The following is a 23,553-nucleotide window of genomic DNA, read 5'->3' as shown; positions in this document are numbered from 1 at the left end:
ACTATTGAGGTAAGTGAGGAATTTTCTATTTTATTAACTGTCCTGTCTGGATTTATTCAAAGCATTGAGCATCGTTACTTTATTTTGTTGTTGTTGTTGTTATACATGTAGCTGACCTTGAAATTAGAGAGGTTCTGCCTAATGTGAACAATGAAATCTTAGTAGTGCTGCATATACAGGAGGTCAGGATTTGATTTTCTTTGTAATTATGAACCTCACAGCCTCTCTCAGCACTGCAATCACCATATACATCCACTCATCCCCAAAATATTTTCAGAAGAATTAATTAAAAATAAGAAACCCACAGAGTGTTGTAATGCAGATTTCAGAGCATGAAGTGTGGTTACCTCTCAGGCAAATGGGATGTTCTGGATACTCTTCATTGTGCTGTATGTGTATATGAGGCCACATCAGCTGGGAACTGAAAATCCAGAAAGGAGTCCTGTCCCATAGGGAGCTGAAGAACTCTGTTGTTTTAAAATGGTTTATTCAACTCTGTTGAATAGCCACTTGCAGGCTCACAGGTGACTCTTTCCTCACCTATGGACAATGAGAGAATGGAGCCTGCAGGCTGCAAACCTTTGTCCTGGCACTGGGATCAGTAGTGTGAGCTGCTGGTGGTCATTGCCTCACAGAACGGGCCCAGATTTTGTTCTTTTGCATGAAAGGGCACCTAAACAATACATGAGAAAGGAGGCAAAAAAAAAAAATCTATTCAGATGTTCCCAATGACCTCAGAAGTTTCTGTGAAGTGTTTATGTGTAATCTGGGCTGTGACAGATGTGACTGAAGTGGTTGGTTTGGGATGGTTTCATTTGGTTTTTGTTGCTGCTGTTTTAAATGACCCCCCCTAGAATTTCTCTGGCACAGTTCCTTGTTTGTGTGATGCCTTCCTGGGAGAGAAGGACAATTGATGAGGTGGTTGTATTGTTTTTCTGCAGAATTGCCAATATATCAAAGTTCAAATTAGTAACTGTCTCATCCAAATTACTGTTTGCTGCTTAATATGTGTGCACCTAAACATGTGCTTCACATCCTGGCAATCTCATCTGTCCTGATGGGCACGGAATATATAAACCAGAATAAAGCATTTATTCATTTCACTCTATTTTCTGATACTGCACATATATAAAAAGTGTAATTTTGGCTCACACTTTTCCCCAGTACAAATATATATTGGGGCACTTAATTTAGCATGGTAAATTCCAGTTGCTAAATTTTAGGTGTTGCTATGTGTTCAGATGTGTTTACGATAGCTTTGCATTATCAAAACAACTGGAGCTTAGCAGTGAGTCTGGATGTGTATATGTGAGAGAGAGGAGAATCCAGAGTGACAATTTTAAAAGTCTGAGATGAAAATGATCTTTTCATCAGGCTGTTGAGAAAATATGTTTGTTCAGAAACTTTCCCCTTTCTAAAAATCATTGCTGTTTTTTGACATCTGTGTGCTTAGGATATGAATAATATTTAATGCTTGCACTGCAGAAGAAAAAATCAATAAACTCAAAGAAAATTTATTGTTATCTAATGTTTATCAGCATTCCATATGATCTCACTATTTATAGTAATCTGGGAAGCAGAACCTCAAAATGATAGTTTTGTATTATTCTAGGTGGTGTCTTTGACAGAGAAATAACATGATGACATTTAGATAAGGCAGGTAATTAGGAAAGTAGGTTTTCAAATGAGAGATTCAGAGGTAAACCTTCCTGGAGAAGATGGTGGGTAACAAGTCTCAGTCCTTATCTTTCTGTCCACCTTTTCCCTGTCTATCTGCTTCACCATCTCTCTTTCCAACTTGAAAATGCTCTGCAGCTGTATTGTGCAGAGAGTAACTGCCAATAATTTGGGCAAGGTATCTGTGGCCCTGAGGAGAGGAATAATTAACAGCACAAAGTGATCCACTGACAAAAAGTCAGGCTGCAGACCAGGATGGGAAAGAATGGCACAGGCTGAAAAACAAGGAGATGCTCATGAAAGGGGGGACATGTCAGAATGGCAAAAGAGAAGCCAAAAGGAGAAGTCTCTCCAGGAGAGACTGAGACAGGCTGGATAAGTTCAAGGATGTCTAAAAACATTCAGTAGCCCAAACTCTTTATCCCTTGAGAAACAGAAAGCAAAAAATAAATGAAGGTAAATAGTCATTGAGGGAACAATAGTTTCTAAACACAGTGTATGACAAAGCAAATCACTATTGATAACAGGATTAGTGCTATCTCTGCTCTGGACAGCTCAGCCTGAGCTGTGGTCTTTGCTTTTGGAGGTCTGTTCTCCTGACCTGATGGATTATTTTTTCTGGTAGACCTCATCTATCCATGATCTGGAATGGATTGCATTTTTGGTTGGTTGGTTGGTTTGTAGGGTTTTTTAATGAGCAGTATCTGTCTGGATCTATATCTCACAGGAATACTGTGAGTTTTAATTTGTGACTGTAGTGGTTAATGAGACCATCAGATGAAAAACTTACTAATTCATTTTTATCCAACCAAAGCCTTATGGTTTTGTATTTTGTTATCACCAGGTTGTTATTTCATTACCTGGGCCTGACTGTTCACTGCTATGAGTAAGCATAGCTCTCTGTTGCTTCTAGGATCTGGTGACATAACTCCAAAACTCTGGTGTGAAATCATGGTACATGTGTTTTCAGAGCATTAAAGAATAATTTAACTGCATGAACTTAGTTAAAGTGGTCCCAGAAGGCACAGAATAGTTGCAACATAAATGTCTCATTTTAAACTGTCAGTTATTGGCATTTTTGAAAAAAGAGTGGTGAAAATGTGCTTCATCATCCAAAACTGCAATTCAGAAACACAACAAAGGCATACAAAAGGAAAGTTACTGCTGCTTGCTCAGCAATGTGCATAGTTAGGAAAGGTTGAAATTTGGAAAGTGTTACAGCATTGCCAATGTGTCTTTTAAAGTGCGTGGTAAGGTTCACTTTGAGCAAGTACTGAGAGAGACAATGTCTTGTGGTTTAAAACAGAAGTGGTTGATAGAAGATGGGCATTTTAGAGCACTTTACAAAAAGCTTCCAATTTATAATTTTAGTCCTATTTTCAAAGTATTTAACTTGAGTTTCATTGCACATCCATAGGCTCTAAGTTTCAAAGAGAGATGCTTTTGAACATTACATCACTTATTGCTGAATTGTTATGTAGCTGCTGTGTGATGCCAGATGAGTCCATTAAACACTTCAGGGCTTGTTTCCTCCCCTATGTAAACTGGGATTTGTAGCATTTACCTTCTAAGACTATGGGTGTTCCTGTTATTCTCTGTGTAGTGTTTTGAGTAGCCATGTTGTTCAAGGCCTAGTTACTTAGATATGCAAAGTACTGCAGCACAACCCTCTGAGACCCCCCAGTTCATCCTGTTTTTCTGTTGTAGTTACAAGGTCAAGTTGAAATAATCCCCATGATTATAAGAGCTTGGATGAAAAAACTTTCCTGGAGAGCAACATCTGTTATCTGGTGGTAATAGTGATTCAAAGGAGCTCTTTGGGAAGAGAATTCAGTCTGTCTCACATGAAGAGGATGACTCAGTAATTCACATTGGGAAAGAGAAACATTCTGCAGGCCTCACAAATGTGATTCTGGAGACTCATTACATGCATTATTGTGTGCTTTTGTGAAGCTCCTGACACAGCACGTTGTGAATGGCTTCTGGCAGCCACAGCCCTGTCTCCAGCAGCAGGAGTGATCCTAAACCATCCTCAGTGCCAGGGCTGCACACAAACCCTCCTTCCTCTGCCATTCCTCAGGGCAGCACGTGTGGCTCTCATTTTTCACAGCTGGGATAAAGCAGATTTAGGGAGTAACAGCAAAGGGCAGTATAAACTGTTCTGTACACGACAGGACTCACCACACACCCACCCGTTTACTGGTAAGTAATTAACAGCTCTGGCTACAGCTTGGGTTCCCTTGGTCAGAGAAATTGCATTCCTGGATGGGCACATCAAATTTCATGAGGATTTAACTTTATTTACCATTTTACCTAAAATTTGAGCCAAATTCAGCCCCCATCCATACATCTGTCCTTGCTGCTTGATGCCTTCACATGAAAGCAGCCTCATATTTCCACCTGGACAAGTGAACTGGCACCCTGCCAGAAGGTGGTGGGAGTTGGTGACTCCACTCCTGGCCTTGTGTGCCTGCCCCAGCCCCGTCTGCTTTCACAGAGAACTCTGAGCAAACACTGCCCTGCACAGGTGAAAGTACTCAGAGATGCCATGTGGTAACATTATGTAAAAAGCTCAGGACCTGAAATATTTACAGCTTAATTGACTGCAATTCCTGTTGACTTCCGTGGGTGTTTTATTCAATTAGGGAGTGCAGAATTTACATCACTGCCTCTGGCTTACATCATTGCAAATATTATTGATGCTTATAAAGCTTTTGGGGGTCTTTCAGGGTTTTAGTCCACAAAGTGACTAATGTGGAAGTCTTGCTCGGGGGTTAAAGGAGTATTTATATCCATCTCATCTTTCATTTACTTATTCCTGAGTCTCTCTGTGCTATTCCTTTGGGAATGCTCATATAAAATCTGCAATTTAACAAAGAGGGGGAAAGCAGAATTTTCTCAATACAGCAAAATTCAAGTGTCACTTTGAACATTAGAAGTGCACCTTTCTTATTTTCTTGCCTAAAAGGTAAAAGTGAATCTGATTGATTTAGATCTCATAAAGCGATTAAATTAATGCACAGTAAATTTAGAATGAATATTGAGGAAAATTAACAGTTTCCCAGGGGTGAGCATGAATACAGGGACTGGAATTTAAAACTATGCAGATTGGAGCACCAGAAATTCAGACAAAAAGAACTAACTCAAACTGGTGAGAAGGGTCAGGGTAGCTTGAAAGAATTTTTACCTTTCTAATCTACATGTGCTATGAAGCAATGTTGGAGTTACTATGTGAGTAGCACAAGCAGGCCCTGTGTAGCTTAATTATGACCTCTCAGCCTCTGAGTACAGTAGGAATATGGATAATACAGAAATCCTTATGCTGGTTCTGTGTTAAACCTGGAGAGAAAAGAGATACAGCTTCTCCTTTTCATTCAGTGCTTTGGGGGAAAGTGGTGAGTAAACCATTTCACATGTACTGTGTGCAATTGCATTTCATACTTCTTTTTATCCAGAAACAGCAATGAAATAGATATACATCTAGAAATAGATATAATTTATATATTTATATATAAATATATTCATATATATATGTGTGTGTGTATGTGCATGTAAGAATGTGAAAACAAAAGATGGCACAAGCAGTTTTAGGACATGTGGAAGAAATCTGATTGCATTTCAGACAATATTCTTACTACAGACCTTCCCAGGAAATTCTGCAGGAAGAGCTAGGAAAGGTCACACATATATAACATGCATTGTTTTAGGTCTGTTTTAGCAAAATTGGAGAAATGCACCTGTGGCAAAATTGATACAATTCCTAGGTAGAACACTGACTTTCTTTAATTCTGTCATGGTGGGTGAAGTGAAATTGTACATAAAAATAAAGGTAGCCTCCTTACAGAAGGCTTTTTTTTTTTTTTTTTTTTTCTCAGCAGAGAACACAATAAATGTTATCTGTCAGGGAAAGAAGCATGCTATTTAAATTCAGGCAGCATAGCATCTTCAGTTGGAAGGGCTATTTTTAACTTCAGATGTAGCTTAATTTAGAAACTGAGCAGTCCAAGTCCCTTTTTTTTTTCCCACTTCTCCGACTGGAGATTTTTTATAATGATTGTAGCTACCCTTGTGTGATGATGCTGAATAGAATGAGAAATACATTATCCTGAGCTTCAAGGTCATGAAATGCACATCTACACAAAGCAGCTTTGTGGCAATATTGGCATACACATGTAAACACACCAGATGAGATCGATGCACTGCTTTCTAAGCATAAGGGCCACTTTGGCAATTTGCCAGGAGGTTGCATAGAATTTTCATATCCATTTATGCAAGATCTTACCCAGATCTGTATTATTTTGTGTAGGAAGTGCTGTAATTGCATATAGTCCCATACAATGTGTGATAAAGAGAGTGTAAATTCCAGTGGTTTCTAAGGCAGAAATATTTATGAGAAATCTGGCAGTGATTTCCTGCATTGATTTTTCTGAGCCAGCTTCTTGTATTTGGCTTTGTTTGCAAGTTAATCACAAGAATTGAGGAGCTCATTTCGTTATGGAAGATATTCAGAATTAAGAATTGCAGATTTGATTCTATTAAGTGATTACAGGCTTTTTAATGTATTCAGATTCAGAATATGAAAAAATCCTCTCACAAATGGAAGTACTTCCAAGATGGCTTGTTGCAAACACTCCTCTTGCATAATTGCATACTCTATGTCACTCAGCATTCATCGGGTGAATTGCAGTAGCATTTCAGCATAAAGCTCAATTCAGGCTGGATTTTACAGTTTACCTGTTCAAGGAGAGATTCTGAAAGCTCTTCCAGTTGCATAACAATAACAAGGAGTGGAGAGACATGTGCCATTGCGACAGAAATAATGGGTTATTAATAAGCTGAATGTGACATGGGGAAGTTGGCTCTATTTCTGAGCACAGTGACACCTTCACCATTAACTCCTGAGCACACACAACTTCGTTCAGTTCCTGAAATTTTGCTTGAAGACTTGTGCACGTACAGAAAAGAGACATTTTTCTGTAGTCACCTAAAATCCTGCAATTATATGTGAAAGCTTCTGCTGCCATTTATTCTTTAACTTATGACAGCTAAAATTAGAGGCTTTCATTCCATTGTTTTTATACACCAGGTAGTGTGATGTAATGTAGAAAGAACATCATAAAACAAGTTAGAGATGTAGAGTTGTAATCATTAATGTTCAATGGAGGCTAAAGGGAAATGTCATTTAGAGGCTGGACTACTTCTGAATTGCCTACTTTGGGTAGGGATTCTTTCATCTTCCTCTGCAACATTTGTTTTTGAGGAATGCTCCTTTCCCTGGCTACGTTCTGTGTGGAGGGAATCTGGGAGTTAGCACAGAAGCTGCTAGAGCCATTAGACCCTACTGTGGGGTTTCCTTCATTCTCTGCTGGCCACACAAACCTGAATTAAGGCTGAATTTAGTCTCTGGGAGGCATTTTAGTGGTGCTATCAGACCAGGAAATTCAGAGTGTGACGCACAGTTTGGATTGGGAATGTGAATTCACAGCCCTTCCCTAAAGAGGCTTTTCTTTACAGTAAAGCAGATATATTGCAGCAGCATTTGCTGACGTGTTTCAGCTTTCAAAAAAGAATGTGTTTTTCTCGTCAAAGACTTGATCTGAAGCTTGTAGCAAAAGAAGCGTTCAGCACATACACTTTCTTGTTTTAGGTATGTTGGTATGCTGTCAAGAGGCAGGATTCAGTTTGCCTTAAAGAAGTTTAAAAAAAGACTAAAAACCATTCCGAAAGGAGCAGGGGGGGTTGTCAAGAAAAAGCTGAAAACTTACAGAATTGAGGGCAATATTTTTGGTCTTACAGAAATACAGGGTATACTCAAATTTCTGAATGGCTCTATAAAATCTAATCAGCTTGACAATAAAACTGTCTATTTGTATCTGCTTTGTTTTCATGCAGTTTGTAGTACAGAGGAAAACTGGTGTGAGAACAAATAGTAATTCTATTTTCGAAGGCATTCAGACTTAAATAGCAAATTTCTTTGAAGAAATATGGTAACACACAGATGATGGGGTAGGTTTCAAGTAAAGCTTGGATTTGTCACAGAGCAACACTAAAGTACTCAGTGACATAAAGGAGGTTGTAGCAAGGTGGGTGTTGGTCTCTTCTCCCAAATAAAAAGTGATAATAAAAGAGGAAATGGCCTCAAGGTGCACCAGGGAAGCTTTAAACTGGATATTAGGAAGACTTTCTTCATGGAAAGGATTGTCAAGTCCTGGCACAGGTGCCCAGGGCAGTGGATGAGCCACTACCCCTGGAGGTATTTAAAGGATGTGGAGATGTGGCACCTGGGGACGTGGGTTAGTGGTGGGCTTGGCAGTGAGAAGTTAAAGGTTAGACTCAATGATCTTAGAGGTCTTTCCCACCCTAAATGATAATAATTAGTTTTTATTTAGTAGTTTTCATCCACAGATCTCAATGTGGTTTATAATGGAGGTCAATCATATGCAAAATGTACTGACTCTTTCATAAAATTTTTGTTATAATTTTTTTGTTCAAAAAGTTTAAGCCACTCTTCTGTGTCACTTGTTACAGAAAAATGTATCAATGTGTTCTATGCCCACAAATCACAGTAGGAAGGACAAGCAGTGGACTGGAGTTTTTATTAATCAGTGCGCTGTCTTGCACACTGATGAGAAATTATTTTATCAAAGTGTGACAAATTACAAGTAAATCAATTGACATTCAGGTGAAGTACAGGAGACTAACAGTCACTGTGTGTCTATAAAAATGCAGTGTGCTATTCCTGGAGAAGAATTTTCACAAATCAGGATGAAAGCAGTCCACAGACATACGTAGGCATCGTCATCCCGTGCTCTTTCATCTCGGAGGAGATGGTCGCAGACACGGAACTAAAAATAGGCAAATTTAAGAGCTCATGCTCTCGAGAGGGGATCAAAGACTGAGGTGCTGTTTAGGCATGCAAACAACCAGAAGTAACAGAGCAGGAAGAGTGTGGTTGAACCACTTACTGCTCTGATAAAATCTGTTACTTCAGCTTCAGCCAAATTTGTGATGGTAACAGAGATGGGGTGCAGAGGCTCAGGGAAAGAGATGTGTAAGGCAATTCCTCTGGCCTAACCTCGCATGCCTAACACAGGTGCCTAAATGAGGAAGGCAATTTTTGTGGACTACTGAAAAATTAAATAGGATTAAATACTAAAAAATTAAATAGGAAAAATTAAAAAGGATGCTATTTCAGAAACTAATTCAGAGTCCACACGTATGGCTTCTGCTCTGAAGCACCTCTGGAGGAGCCAGACACTCTTCAGTGATTTTGTGGGAAACTGGGGTGAAATGCCTGCCCTGAGCCCCTGGGCTGGTGTTAAACACAGCCCAAACAGAGCCACTGCAAAGGCAACTTTGTACCCCAACTGAAAATCTTCTTTCCTTGGGAAACTTCCTTTTTCAGGCTTCTCTTTCTGCTCTTTCTATGACACACAGACCTCGTGTGGAGGCTGAATCATTTGTCTGAAGGACAGAGCTGATCTTAGGTCTGTGCATTGCACTTTTAACCAAGTCTCTCTATGTTCCTACCTAGACATGGGAGGTTATTTCTCTAATCAGGGTTAACTTTCATAAAAGCCCCTGGCAAAATCATAACTTGTGTTGTTTAGTTCAGTAACATCTCTCAAAAACAGAGCAAGGTTCATAGCCAAACCAAGAGCAATAGTTTTTGTGCCATATCTGATATAATAAGAAAGCAGTATTTACTTGGAAAGGAAGATAGGAAAGGAAGATATGGAAAGGAAGATATGTGAAATTTGGCTTTTCATTAAAACAGATAGCTTTTTTTAACTCAGAAAAGAATTTTTAAAAATTTATTGTTAAAAATACAGTTTTCAATTTAATTGCTGAAAATTTTGCATCCCGGACCTAGCTTTGGAAGTTCTTTGCAGCTGACTTGCAGCACTATTAACACTCCTCATGTTTCTCTGTTGCACTTGTCTTGTTTAATACCAGACAAGGAGCCATGTGGGTGACAGCTCGATACCAACAAATCCTAACAGACAGATGCTATGATTTGATCCTGATATTCACTGTATGTTTTACTTAGTGCTGCAACCAGGAATTAAAAATATAAGCACATGCTTTTTTTCTGTATATTTTTCCATAAAAAAAAAAGCCTGACCTGGTGTAACAATAGTAATAGGAAGCTATTTTTAGACCAAATGAAGCAGGGGAACAATGACAATAATATGTTTCATGGTACAAGAAAGCTGGCATTGGCTGACATTCATCACCAGCTCTTGCATCAGCATTCACCATCCCTAAATAAAGCAGTAAGAAGAAACTTCCTCCTCATATTAAGTGACCCTTTCTAGAGGGGAGTTCCAGTTCAGCTGATAATGTCACCAGGAAGTGTGGGCAGTATTGACAGTGTAAATGCTCCCTCCTTGAGGCAGCTGGGGCAGGGGCACCTCCTGTGGCTGAGCACTGGGTGAGGTGCCAGGGGGGAATCCCAGAGCCAGGGAAATCCAAGGAAGAGCAGAGAGCTCTGGTGAGCAACCCCAGGAGCTCGCAGCTGTGCTGGGAGCACGAGTGACCAGGAATGCTGGGGACAGGGACCGAGGGGCACTCTGCAGAGCAGGGCACTGCTCACAGGGCCCCAGCCCTGGGGCTCACACAGTGCTGGGCACTCGCCCCACAGCTGAAACCAATTCTCCTTCCTTATGGAGTTCAACAAGGACAGATGCATGCCCTTGCACCTGGGAAAACATACTCCAGGGTGAGCTTCCTCCACTTACCCAGCAACTAATACCCCATAGGAAGTTGGTTTTGAATTTGGAAGTGAAGGTGGTGAACACAAGAACTGTGAGCTGGCTGAAGTTCTATTCCAAAGAAAGTGCCAAGGCTGAAGAAATGTTGCTAGTGGTGTTTCTCTGGGGTTAGTCTTGGGACCTGGTCTATTTAATGTATTTACAAGTGTGGTGAGGTGAAATTCCTGGGTAAGACACATTGGGAGGCATTGCCAATGTTGAGGAAAACTGAGTTGATGTTCAAAAAGGACGAGGCTAACTTTTTTACCAGCTTGCTGGTGCTGCCATATAAATAAGTCTCATACTGTACAAACTAGATGCTCTGGGTTCAATAATAACCTCACCTGTAACCTGGGGCTTTGTGAACTGGAAGTAGCAGAGGTGGGAACAAACCTGAGTGCACTTATCAGGGGAAAGATGAATGTGATAAAACTCTGGAATATAATTGGGGTAGATAACAATGCAGTCCTGGAAGGTGAGAGGTTTTTAACAGTTTGAAGGAAACATTGGTATCATCTTAGAAGGAGTGTTAACTTCTCTAGAGTATTTCTACAGTTGGGTGTAGCTATTTTCAGAAAAATTAACTTAAATGTGAGAGGTGTAAAGTAGAGCTATATGATAAGCAAGGGAATGGAGCTTCATCTTTTGAAAGGAAATTAGAAATGCCTCATGTACCAAACCAAATGGAGGTTTCTAGGGTGATGAATCATTAAATACACTGGAAGCAAATAGTGGTGAGTGGAAAGGTTCAGTGTCCATGACCACTGTAGCCTCTGCTGAGATCACTAGCAAAGCTGAGCTGCCATCCATTGCCTGTTCAGTAGCTTTCTTTGTGATGTGTATTATGGACTGGTGTTAATTCCAACAGTGCACAAAACTTTTGTATGTGACACTGACAGGATGGCCAGTAAGGCTGTGCTTTTATCGATACTGCACAAAGTACTCAGCAACCTCAAAAAACAAATACAATTTTTAAATCTTGCCTGCAGATTACTTATAAGAGAACGAGATTTCTCTAATTGAAAAACTGAGATGGACTCCCTCCTGTTGGGTGTGTTTGAGCTGGGCTGTGGTGGTGTCAGTCCCTGAGCCCTGCCTGAGCAGCCAGCTCACCGTGTGAGCTCTGGGTTTGGCTCAGGAGAGCTCCGGAGGTGCGGAGTGTGCTGACATCACAGTCCCGAGGGTGTGGGTTATTAGCTGCTATGAATAGTTACAGGCAAACACGGAATAGAAAAATCAAATGTCTGCTTAAACCACCAGTGGATGGGGAGGCAAAGAGCTGGAGCTCAGCTGAGGGGCTTTCTGTTCAAATGCAAGGGCAGCAACGCTGGGCATCACCCTGGTGCAGGTGATGCTTTAGGATTTGTGAGCTGGGAGAGCCCACAGAGACAAGTTCATCCCTGGTGCAATTCCAGAACTGTCATGGTAAGTGAGCTTTTTATGTTTATTTCCCACTGTTTAGGTTGTCTGATCTGAGTGATCTGTGTTTTGCAGTCCTTACTGTAACTATGGGATTCACGAGAACCATGTCAGTGTTACTGCCAGTACAATCACAGCTCTTTTAAAAGATAAAATACGAAGCAATACTAATTTTGCAAAATGAAGTATTCAAGGTTAAGAAATAAGGTACAGTAAAAACTACATGTGGGCATAGATGGTGCCTCCAGTCTCCAAGTTCAGGAAAGTATCCTGCTCATCCTGTGTTTTGGAGCTGTTTGGCATAAATGTTACAACCTTTAGGCCTTGATTACAGATTTATAAGCTAAGACAGGCTTGAAGACAGAGGTCACATTTTCAGGTTTTAACTTACTTCCACGTTTGTAATGCAAACTTCTGTTTAATGTTTCTGTGGTATTAATAAGGTGTTTCAGATAAGAAACTGTTCCAAATTAAAGTTGATCTAATTAAAAGAAAACACATATAAGTACAGAAGCAATATAAGGTGAAAGTTAAGATTAACACAGGACTGGGTGTCTCACAACATTTGAAAATCTCATCTTGGTTTTTTTATACTAATTAGGCCATGGACAGAAATGTTCAGCTAGGTTTATCAGTGCTCTTAGGAGATCTAACCTGAGCTACTCCTAATCATATTTTTTGCACTTCTTAGCTTACTGCATAAAGGCAGGCAGGGGTAGAAATATAAAGCTGTGACTCTCCCAGACAAACACCAGAGATTCTCATTACAAGTTACAAACTGGCCTGAAGCTCCCTTGGCCCAAGTATAATCTTTGTCTCACCCCTTTGTACTCGCCCACACCAGCTTCATGGTGATTCAAAGCCATCAGAAATCACTTGTAACAGTGATCACTGGTCCCCTTAGCAGGGAGGGCAAGCTGTTCTCCCTCCAAATTTGGCACCCTGGGCCCAGCCTCCCTGGTTTGCAGCCAGGGCACAGCAAAACCCCCAGCTCTGCTGATCCTGCAGAGCCTGGCTCCCCTGTGGCAGCCCCTTGGAGCCTTCCCCAGGGGGAGTGAGGAGCCTGATGGATGTGCTGCTGCAGGATGTCAGAGTGTGCTAATGAAGCCACAGATCCATTACAGCATTTAGCCATTTTGCAAGATCCAATTACAGGAACTTTGTGAAGTATAAAATAGTTTGATTTCAGCCTCTAAAAGAGGATGTCTCTAAAAGATACTGCCATCCTATCATTATTTCCGTGTGCTGATTCATCTGTGCTCAAATTTGTTTAGAACTAGGATTTGATTCTGCCCTATTGCTTATCAGTTTTTTGTAAATCTGTTTGATAATTGTAATGGGTAAAGATGAAGAATCCCTGGGTATTCTGCTTGCAGGGTGTGACATGTAAAGTAGAAGTTTTTCTTGCAGATCAGAAGGCAGGACTGACGTAGGAATTGTTGTCTAAAATTACCTTGTCTCTGTTATGTAGGAATTCAGACAGTGATTGTGATAGTCCCTTTTGTTCTATAAAAATGAGAATTTATGACTCAAAAGGTGCTATGCTGTCAGTCAGAAAATTTTTCCATTATACTGAATCTTATTTTTAATGGTGTAATATCCTGTTCTTTTAGGTGCAAGTGTGGTGTTTTGAATGCAAACTGATTTACAGTCATTTTCTTCAGCCTTTGAGCAAAAAAAAAAAGACAAATAAGATGTAGGAAATTCTACATACAGTTTTAGTGTCCAGAGGGGTAAAATATAGTAATAGTAATAGTAAAAAAAAAAAAAAATTATTTCCTCATGCCAAGGATTTGTGAGTTTTATTTTTTTTTTAGGAAGAGGACTATGTTTAGGTGACTCTTACCTGAAGGAGCAGCATCTTTAAAGATAATTATAATAAGAAATAGAAATACAGGGAAGCTTTTATGAAATAAAGTGCCTATGGCTCTTAACATGTGGCCAACTTCTTGTTTAGAAAGATTTCCTGCTGCAATCATTTTCCTTGCTGCTTCCCCCGAGGGCTGAACGTCGCTGTCTCCTGCAGACAATGCAGCAACGCCCTGGTTTTGTACTGGTGAATGATTTTTACATTCACAAGCTCTTTCAATGTTCCAGAGCATTGCATTGTTCTAGCATGGATTTATCGGAATTTTCTCATAAAATGATGATTCTCTCTGCTCTGGGGGATGCCATCAGGGATAAAGGCACATGCAGTAGCACAAACAGCTGAGATCTTGTGGCAGACTTCGTGTCTGCTTGATGCTTTCCCTGATGGCCTTGGCACCCATTTTAATGTCAGTGGGGGAAAATAGCCTTTGCAAAATCTGATTTTGTGTTGGAATGCTGGCAAAGTAGTGCTGATGTGGCATAAACTTCTGTAGGTGGTGGCACTGTCTCTGTCTCCTGTGTTCTGTTTTCAAGGTTGAATACAGAGGTGTACAAAACACTCTGAGTAAGAGGTAGAAGTACCTGAGCCTTGTGGCCTCTGACTTCAGCTGAGCAGTCAGATCCCTGTCCTTTGCTTTTTTGTGTGCAAAAAGTGGACCTGATATGTATGGAAATGATCTCAGCTGAAATTGAAGCAGTGTGGGAAACAAAACTAGGTAAATGTCTGTAAATGGATCTACTTTTTTGTAGAAAATATAAGAATGGTGGACCTAAATAATCAGCAGAATTAGGGTAAAAATCTTTGTAAAACACCTGTGGAAGTACATATTAATCAGTATTACATGTCCCAAACTCTATCCCATTGAAATGATGAGCAATTCAACAAAATATATTCCTGGAATGTACTTAGATGCAATAGGAGGAAGCTGAGTCCAGATAGAGTCAGACTGGAAATGAGGCATGTGTCCATTAGTGTGGGTCACTGGCATATCTGGAGAACAGTTGTGATGTTTCACATGCACAGTAAGCTGAGGGTTTGTCCACACAAACTACACACGTGTAATCTGAATTAATATCAGCAAGTTGAGGGATCTGATGCACAATCTTCTCAGGGAATACATTTGACTGTTGCTGTAAAATGCCAGACTGAGAGATCAGAATTATCTCTCTGGCTGGAAAATCCATTGATCTGTAGCAATACTTCTGTTCTGTATGTGCACAGCAGACAGAGAGCAAAAAAAGGGTTTCATTCTACTGCAGAATAAAATATTAATGGTCCTGTCTCACCACAAATTTTCACAAAATTATATAGTTAGATCGTGTCAAACCTTGGCTCATCACCAACACTACTTGCTATAAAATTTCTGACATCAGAAGAGGGACACTGGTATTAAAGTGAACTTTGAAGATTCTCAAATATCTAAGTTTGTGAGATGGAGCCCTTATCCACAGCAATCATGGTGTCAGCAGTGCTGTTTGTTTGAATTAACGCTGCAGATTGGATCTGGTCGTCGATGCTGATCTCAACTTCTATGTAGGGCATAAACTGAATACATTACATTTCCAACGTGCCCGGCCAGAATCCTCTGACGCAAACACCAAAGCTGAAGTAAATGGGAGCAGGCAGCTCTCAGCCTGAGGTGCCAGGCCATTAGAAATTCCAGGGTCCTAAATGTAAATGTAGTACAGATACCCAAGCTGAAAGGTGTCTCAAAAATACAGCCAAAGATTTGTATTATTCTGACAACACACTGGAATCAGCTATTACTGCTGACACTGAGCCAAACCCAGCAAAGGAGTCTTTTGATGTATTTCAAGAAACAAGTTTAGTGTCCTGTAACTGCATCTGTCACCACCATCCTCTCAGAAAAAAAAAACCCTGAGAAGGCTGTTTTTGTTTTTTAATCGTTAACTCTGCACTGCTGTGCCTTCCTTCCTCTCTAAGCTTCCCTTTTGTGCAGATGAAACCTGGTGATGCAGTGTTTGCCTATAGGCGTCCTTTTTCCTGTGAACACAGAAAACCCTGAAGAACAAATAAACTGTTTAAGTTGCTGATCCTGCATGTTTGCAAATTCATTGGGAGATTTGGCTCACATGTAAGGACACAAGGATCCGGCTCCTAGGGAATAAACGTCAAAGAACATGCAAAGAAAAGCCTTGGTAGGCACTGGGACTGGAAGAACAAAGAGTGCTTCCAAACTGCAGTAGTAAAAACCACTGGGAAATGTGGGATAGTCTGACAGAAGTGGTAAGAATGATGGTTCTTAGTCAGGCACTGAATCAGGAAAAAAAAAAAAAAAAAAAGAAAAGAAAAAAGAAAGAGAAAGAGGCTTGATCTAAGTGAATTAAAGCCACTTATATTCCTGGAAATGAATTATTTCCTCTTTATCAGAAAAAGGAAAAAAGACAAAGAGGTTAAGAATGTAATTATATGTCACAGAAAGAATTATATGGCAATTTCTGTCTCCCAGGCTTACGTTCAGGGTACAGACCAAAACTCTGATACAGTGCCTGACTTCTGCAGTGTCTCAGCAGCATTGCCTCTGCTGCCTATTTACTTTTCAGCACTTCCTCTCAGAGGCTTTCTTTTAGCCCGTGTCCTCTGCAGGCTCTCAGAGGAAGCTCTGTGTCCAGAATAAACAGAAAGCACAGAACTGTCTTCTGTGCATAATCCCTCTCCTTCCCCTGTGAATTTACAAATACAGCATGATCACAGAAATAGCTGTGCTAGAAGGTTCCTCAGCTCTGAGGACTCAGTTCCCTGCTTTGTCAGGGAGTTCAGGTGTATCCGTGACATCCTTTACTGTTCACCTCACAAGGGCGCCAAGGAAGTGCCAAAGCCTGTGAACCACCTCCCCTCTCTCCCATCCCAGAATATTTTCATTCCATCCATCTCTGCCTGGACTCAGAGTGCCTGAACGCTGTGGCAGGGGGTGTTCTCAAGGGACACTGACGTTTTGCCCAGTCATATGTCAGGAGGGAGCATCCTCCCACTGGTATGAACAGCATGACCACGAGGGAAGGTGAACAGTAACTGCATTATGTCCTGCAGGAGATGGATGGAAGTGAGAGGGAAAATTCTTTTGTGAGATGTGTTTCAGGGCCTTGCTCATCTGTTGCATGACATTGCTGCATTTGTTCCCCAGTGTTTACAAACAGAATTAAATCAAGGTTGTAAACCAGAAAACCGTATTCATGTGCTTTGTAGATTGATGACAGACAGCATAAAATGTTAAAAAACAGATCAGCTGCAATTAGTTTTAAAAGAACCTAATCACCAATATGAAATTGACAACCAAGATTTCAAATAGTTAACCTCCTTCTGTCCTATATGCTCACTGTCTTTTTGTGTTGTGTGGTTTGTTTTTTTGTTTGCAGTTTTGGGGTTTTTTTAATGGATGGAAGCTGTTTGGATATAAATATACTAAGATTCAGTTATTCCTAAAACTTTATCATTTGATGACAAAAATCCATTTGCTTATGAATGCATTGAGGTTGCTGCACTGGGCATATCCAGAATTTGCCAATCATCAGAGAGAGGCTCGGTCATTCCTAATTGGCTGCAGGGTAGAAAAGGAGTGGGGCAACTCCCTGCAGACTGTCTTCTGGCTCTCCTGGTATAATGCCTTGAAGTAGATGATGCTGCTATATCACAGAGACCACCAGGTTAAATTAGGATTATAAAAACTACTCCAAAAGTTTTTTGGAGTTGCAAACATCATTCTCTTATTATCCCAAAGAAAGTTTATTTCTCGCCAGTTCCCTTGAGAGAAGAGTTAAAAATTGCCCTTTTATAGGAAGACAAGTGCCAAAAAAAATCCCCAGAAAAAGCAATCTGAGCATGGGCAGGGCTGGCTGGAGCCCAGGCAGTGGGACTGGGACTGGTGAGCCCCTGAAACAAAACTGTGCAGCAGAAGCTGCTGCAGAGCTGCCCTGGCAGGTGCTGCTTGGAGAAGCCTGAGACAGCCTGGCCTGTGGGAGTCCAAGATGAGGCAAAGTGAACATGAATGAGAGGAAAAAAAGGCAGGAGAACAGTGGGAAAGGAAATATCCTTTACTTTGAATGCTGGAAAGCTCAAACCCCATTGCACTGGTTCAGGGTTTTGAAGGATGTTTTGTCTTGGGCCCCGACTCTCCCCAAGGCAGCTTAAGTCACCAGTTTGACAGCCAGTGATGCCAATAACAGCAACCCCGTGCTTCCCTCCTCACACTGACACACATTTCTGCCAGGTTCTTGCTCTTTAGCACCAACACTGCTAAAACACCATTTGTTTCTGTGTCAGGGGACCAGCTACCAGTGCAGCCACCTCACTAAATTGCATTACAGCCCTCGGTCTAATGACATTTGTATAGATCTCCAGCTCTCTACTATTTGCCTCTAATCAGGGTAGTCTGAAGATAATCATGCAGGGACATTACCCCATTTCTGCCTCTGCTACTCATTTCTGCAGTGCACACACAAGCCAGCATGGCCTGACTCCTCCAATTCCTCTTGCTGTATTTATTTGTCTTTCTTTCAGCAGAAGTAATTGAGGGATCAATGAGGTTACTGTGCCAGGTCTATTGCTCAACTTTCCACTTCCCTGTTGCAGTGGGAACTTGCAGGAAACTTGAAGATATCCAAAGAGCAGCCAAGCCTCTTCTCATACTTGCTCTGAGAAGCCTACCCTGCCTGTGTAATAGGCACTGTTGAACATGATTGAGCCTTAAAAGATTAAATATCTTTTTGTTACATCCCAATGGAGACAATGTTAGATCCATATTAGCACTACTGAGTGCTCATTTGTTCTTTCTGTTTTAGCATTGCAAAAAAATGAGGTAAAGTTTCTTCCCTGTTACAGGTGGTTGAAACTGCAATGAATTTCATTAAATGAATGGAATTATTTAGGATTCTAATCAATGGAGCTGCAGAATTTAACCAGCCATCTTAAAACCATTGTATTTATTTTTCTAAGATTCAAAATGTTTTATTAATAATTTAAACAACTGCAGGGAATATCCTGCTATATTGACCTTGAAAATGCTGTTAAACATAGTAAATACAAAACATTTGCTTCCTAAAATGAACCGATAAAATGCTCAGTCACTTAGAGCTTCACATGGAAATCATCAGGAAAACAGCTCCTGTTCTAAATGGAGCTGTCAAACTGACAGGTTGCAAAAGAAACCTATTCCCAGCTATTCAGTAGTAACAAAAGATCAAGATGATCCAGTTTCATCAGACCATCAAAGAGGGAGACTTGAATTTGTTGAATTCAAATCAGTTTTCTCTGTTTGCTCACTTAGGCTGGTCCTAACTGCAGGATTTAAGAAATTTGTAATAAACTGAGCTGTTACTCATTCCAAGAACATCAAATAGCTGTCAATTATAAGGTGGCAGAGACTTGAATAAAAATGCAATTGCCTTTTTTGAGAAATACTTTGGGTTGATCACAGCCACTTTGACGTAAGATTCTCTGCATGTGCAATTAGCAACTCATTCTGGCAGTTTCCTTATGGGAATTTTTCCAGGGATATTTGATGCAAATGTCTCTGAGAATCAGCTGTGGATGCACTATGAGCATCATTTAGAAATCTTTTCTGGAAAAGACACCTCTATGTCTGCTATGGCTTCAACAGGGATGTACAGCATCTTCAATTCCTAACCCTTTGTCCCTGTCCAGCTTTCAGCTCCACCACTCTACTCCAGCCTTTTCTCCTTTGGACTAGTGGAAACCTTGGGGTTTTTCCACTTGCTTGTTAATGTATTTGCCAAGATACTTGGGGCTTCTTTGCAAAGGTGCTACTGCTCTGCTGATTGACATTCAGCATGGGCAGGCAGAGCAGGCCAAGGAAAGAAGCACCAAGCCAGGAAGGAACAAAAACCTTTCAATCTTGAGTTCTTATTCCAAGTGTCTTTGAATCAGCAGCTCTGGGCTCATCCCAGCTCTTGAAGGAATGCCAGTTCAGAGCCGTGAGTGAATCAGGTGTGTGCGGGGGCGACTGCTTCCCTGTCATTTGTGAGAAGCCTCATTTTAAAAAGTGCCTCTTCTTTTGCTGAGTTAAGGGGCTTGAATGGCTCAGAGGAGCTGGGAATGGCTCACAGAGGATTTTTGTTCATGGCCTGTTGCCCAGTGCAACCCAGCCCAGGCCACGAGTGACCAGGAGCTGTTCCCGTGTCAGCACAGCCTGATGGATGATGTGAGCTGTGCCTCGGCCCAGTTCCAGCAGAAGGAGCATCACAAAAGCCAGCACTGCCCTCGTCCCCAAGTGACTCCCTCCCAGGCCAGTTTTGGGGCAGGGCGGAGCCGAGGCTCTGGGGGAGCAGCTGCCTCCTGCCTCGCATCCTTCCCCGCGCTCAGAGGGGGAACTCCAGCCTGTGGAGCTGTCAGGCTGATGCCTTCCCCAGCACTGGGATGACACACAGTGAAAACAGGCTGGCAACAGAACAGAAATCAGGAGCATCTTGAGTTAGGAGCACAGATAACTTCTGGTAAAAAAATACACACAAGAGCATGAATGGCTTCATTCAGAGTTTTGGACCAAAGCCCTCTGTGTATGAGGAAAACCATTAGCACACCATTAGCTCTCATGGGTTAAAATGGAAATTATTTCTTTATTGTAATCTCTGATTTTATTTTATAGTGTTTTTACTATTTCTTTTTTGCAGTTTGCTTGTTTCGTTTCTCACACTGGTCATTTTCACTCTGCTTATATTTAATTTCACTCCTTTGTTTGCTCACTTGTTCTTCCATCTGAAAACCTCACGTGTTGGGTAACTTGCTCAGCAGCAAGGATAGAAGGAAACAGGTGGGCAAGCAATCTGAATTCTGATTTTGGCTCTGCCACTGGTTGCTTGGCAAGCTGTTTACATCACTTTGTGCCTTACTTTCCCAGAGAAAGATTACAGTTGAAGAACAGTTCAAAATCTTTGACAAAAAAAAAAAAAAAACAACTGTGCAACTACTTATGCTATTTACTGAAGGAAAACACACGTAAAACATACAGTTATTTTATTCCATGTACTCCTAAAAATGTCTATCAGTTAAACCCAGCCTCTGGTCATTTTCCTTTCTGAATTAGTTCTAAATGTTGAGTCACCATCATTGATGCACACACCCAAACCACCACAGACATCTTAGCCTTCAACCTGCAAAAAACCCCAAATGTTCTGGGTACTTCAGCCCATTTAACAGGTGTGATATGCAAGTAGCAAATCCTAGTAACTACTGAGACACAGATACAGTACAGATCTGCACTGGCACTGCAGAGGGTATGAACTGCTCTCTCCTTAAACTTTAATGTTCTCTCTATTCCCTCCCTCCCCAGTTTAATTTGGATAAAGTGTTCACCAGCAGGGCACAGCAGTTTGTTAAGGGCGCAGTTGTTACATAAGCTTATATTACTTACAGCCCTATAACAGTGTTGCAGGTAACACCAGAGACAGCACAGTGTCATCCCTCTGCCTTGTTCCTCCACGGTGCCATTTCCAGCATCATCAATTCACAACTGAATCCCTTTTCCCTCAGGACGGGCTGGGGTCAGAGCAGCACTGTAGATGCTGATGGAGGTAAAGAGCCAGCAGCAGCATTATGCTGAAAAGCTTCCTAAAAATGGTTTCTGTCTCTCTGCTGACCTGGAATCCCAGCCTCTCCGATCAGATTTCCTGATTCATGAACATGAAACTCTTTGGGCACCAAAGGTTTTGTAAATTAAACGGCAAAACTTCAAAATTACATGCTTGAATACCACTGCTGACAGCTTGGTGTGAGCTCAGCCTCAAAGTCCAGGGGAAGAGAAAATACATCTGTAATTATTCTGAATGCAACCCTTGACTGCAGTGAGTATTTCTTGCTGCACTGCACCTGAGGGTTAGCTTAGATCCGAAAAGTGAATTTGTGAACTTTACTGTAATGCAACTGCAACTCACAGAGTTAAATTCTTGGTTCATTTTACTGATCTTCACCGAAGCATTTGCCAGTGTGGCACCTGGGAGCCTGGTGTTCTGCAGCCTGCAGGAAGCTGCCATGAACTGTGCTCAGGGGGACAGTGTTGAGGTTATGTGCTGCAGGGCTTCGGATGTGAATGTGCTTGTGGGTGGCACTGTGTGGATACACATACTGAAAAATATTACACCTGTGATTTCCTAAGATTGGGTAGCAGTGGAATGCAAGAATCTTGCATTAAAAATGTGAAAAGCAGTTTGGCTCTGTTGTGATTAGAAAGTAGCTTATATTTTTAAGAATTTCTAAAGGTAATGAATATTCCTGATCATGCTTATTCAGTTGGCTTCCTGTCTTGTTCCATGAAAAGGCCGAACAATTTCTGAACAGACTGAACAAAATAATACTTCTTTAATACTCCTTTCTTCCTAATTCTACACTTTTACTACCCATGTCAGTTACTGAATGCTTTGTTAAGCTCCTTTCATGACTATTCATTTTCTCTTTTGTCTGCACTCATTACACTTTGTACCTGGCGCACAACTTTAATGCACATTATACTCTTCATTTGTTGAGGAAGTAACTGAAAAATCACAAAAAGTGATCACTTGCTGTTCTCTGGGTGGCACATTAGTCCTTGTTTGCTCCCTAGTGCGCACACTGTAAAATTCTGGGGGGTTAGGATTAGGTTTGGTATATGGTAAAGTAAGTGTGGTTTCCAAAGCAAGATGTAGAAAACGCCGTGCTCAGAATAGGTGGGAGAAGACCTACTTGGCTGAAAAGGACTGGGAGATTTTTCAAACTGAGAGTTAAAAAGGGATCTTCGTTGTTTCTGCCCCTCCCATCTGCTGTTCTCTGCAGCTGAAAATGGGGCAGAAAGCCAACATCGTGACATTTGAGCAGACAGCACTTTATGGAAGTGTCTATTTCAATTCCACACCCATGGTAGAAAGGAGCCTTCTCCCTGGCCAGGGCAAGCAAAGGTGCTGCCAGAGTTACAGCTGATGTGAGGCTTCTTTCCCTGAGTCTGGCATTTGTAGGCAGACTCTTACATTTCTCTGTGTAGGTTTTAAATAAGATTCCCCTTCCACTGCTTGCTTACTCCTCTCCCCCTCCAGAAGGAATCAGAGGATTTCTGAACCACACTGTGGAGTTTTCTCAGCCCTCACGTGCCGTCCTTGCCAGTGGGCTGGGCTGCAGCAGCAGAGAACTGCAGAAGCACCGTGATTGAGAAGAGCTCTGCCTTTGCCTCACCGAGTCATCTCAGACAGCACTGAAATACCCTGCAAATTCCAGCACTGAAATACCCTGCAAATTGTATCAGTGAAATAACCTGCAAATTCCAGCACTGAAATACCCTGCAAATTACATCAGTGAAATACCCTGCAAATTCCAGCACTGAAATACCCTGCGAATTCCAGCCAGCACGTGAAACCCACGACTGATCCCAGTGTCAAACTGATCTTAGATGGGAGCACTAGAGATCAAATGGCTTTGTCAGCCCCTTTGATTTTCTTTTACAATGAGCACTTTCAGTGGTTCCACGAGTATCCTTCATCATTTTATCTGAAAGAAATACTAATCTATTCAGAAATACATGCATATGTACAGGCTGCACGTAAAGCATCTATCCATATACCCCTCACTCCCCCTTTTCTTCTATTTAAATAGTGTTCAGTGATTGTTCAGTTCCCCTAAAAGGATGAGTCACCTGCAGCTGCACAATGATCCAGCTGTGTAGCTTGATAAATTATTTTACTGGGCCTCAAAAAGTAAATACTACTGTCATTATTTGGGTTTGTGCTTATATTATTTTTCCTTAATTTTTAATTTGAATTAAATATTAGAAAATTAGCATGAGGATATAAAAAGAACTGCTGGATTGGTAGCCCTAGAAATTGAGGTTCCCTGTTT

At 41.2% G+C, this 23,553-nt stretch overlaps 1 long non-coding RNA gene across 1 annotated transcript; it reads left to right on the top strand.

Annotated features, from left to right (window-relative positions):
* The first annotated feature begins 11,682 nt into the window (after positions 1 to 11,682).
* Positions 11,683 to 23,311, top strand: LOC128793063 (uncharacterized). The gene is made up of 3 exons (XR_008432651.1): positions 11,683 to 11,855; positions 14,253 to 14,434; positions 22,758 to 23,311. It is a non-coding gene; the product is annotated as an uncharacterized LOC128793063 (long non-coding RNA).
* Positions 23,312 to 23,553: the final 242 nt, after the last annotated feature.

The sequence above is a fragment of the Vidua chalybeata genome, chromosome 10, assembly GCF_026979565.1.
Source record: "Vidua chalybeata isolate OUT-0048 chromosome 10, bVidCha1 merged haplotype, whole genome shotgun sequence".
Classification (NCBI taxonomy): domain Eukaryota; kingdom Metazoa; phylum Chordata; class Aves; order Passeriformes; family Viduidae; genus Vidua; species Vidua chalybeata.
Note: the sequence above shows the minus strand (reverse complement) of the source record. Positions and strands in the feature narration are given on the sequence as shown.